We start from the raw sequence: 925 nt of genomic DNA, 5'->3' as shown, positions 1-925 counted from the left end.
ACTCGGTCAGCACATGATCGTCCAAGACTGACGCGCCACAGCAAAGCGGGCATTACTTTACGTGGGGGTCTTTCCTAGACGTAGTAGCACCGACTGCGAGGGTTTGAGAGATGCCCACCTCCGCGGCAGGTTTCGCACGCCGTTCGCCGTAGGTTAGGCCGCACACGATGCTTTTCAGGAGCCGCGTACGCCGACGCTTGAGAGCGCCGTTGTACCGGAAAAAAACTGGGGGGTGAGATCTACATAAAAGCCTCAAAGAGAAGGTCTCGACGGAGTACACCGAACAGCCGACTACTAAAGAAGCCTGGTCCCGGTACATCACTGGGACTCAAATGATGGTTCTTGAAATGACGAGGGCACTCACAGAGGTTCTGTAAGCGTCAACGAACAGAAGTAAAAAGAAAAGAAACATTCTCGGGTCGCCCCACTACAACACTAAACTGCGTACAAGCAGCCTGCCGGCAGGTAGGAATCAGGCTCTCCAGGCACGGTCACGGAAGTCATAAAACCAGATCGTCACTGCAACGGCCGCGCAGCGTCCGCAGCGCCACTTCGTAACATGAACGCGTTGCTTTTTCTTGTCGTGTTATGAGTTCCTCTCCCCGGGTTGTGTGGTGGCGCCGCCGGAAGGTCTGACACCAAGCCCCATCACGTTTCCTGGGTCGGTCACAAAAACACTTCACGTTCTGTGACTTTTCCGTGAACCTGTCGCCGTTGAAAAAGCAAAGACCATGGTAGCGGCAACAAGTCGGGCGGTACCTCTGTCTCTTTCGAGAAAAAAGTGCTTGCCCCCACCCGTATCGCGCGTGCCTACTCTCCAAAAGAGCACGCCGTTGCCGGTGCTGGTGTGCGCAGTCACCCGTGCGTCGCCTGTGGAATGAATGAAGGTCAATACAAGAATAGAGTCCCTTACTGCGCGGAACGT

General features: G+C 55.0%; 1 protein-coding gene across 1 annotated transcript in view; it reads right to left on the bottom strand.

The window, feature by feature from the left end:
- Positions 1 to 307: 307 nt before the first annotated feature.
- CSUI_004278 (adaptin n terminal region domain-containing protein) overlaps positions 308 to 925 on the bottom strand; it is a 1087-nt gene continuing 469 nt past the window's right edge. Inside the window, exon 1 of the mRNA XM_068064471.1 lies at positions 308 to 925. This exon is cut by the window's right edge and continues 469 nt beyond it. The gene's annotated coding sequence lies outside the window, so the exon portion shown is untranslated.

This window comes from Cystoisospora suis (assembly GCF_002600585.1).
Source record: "Cystoisospora suis strain Wien I chromosome Unknown contig_1969, whole genome shotgun sequence".
Taxonomy (NCBI): Eukaryota; Apicomplexa; class Conoidasida; order Eucoccidiorida; family Sarcocystidae; genus Cystoisospora; species Cystoisospora suis.
Note: the sequence above shows the minus strand (reverse complement) of the source record. Positions and strands in the feature narration are given on the sequence as shown.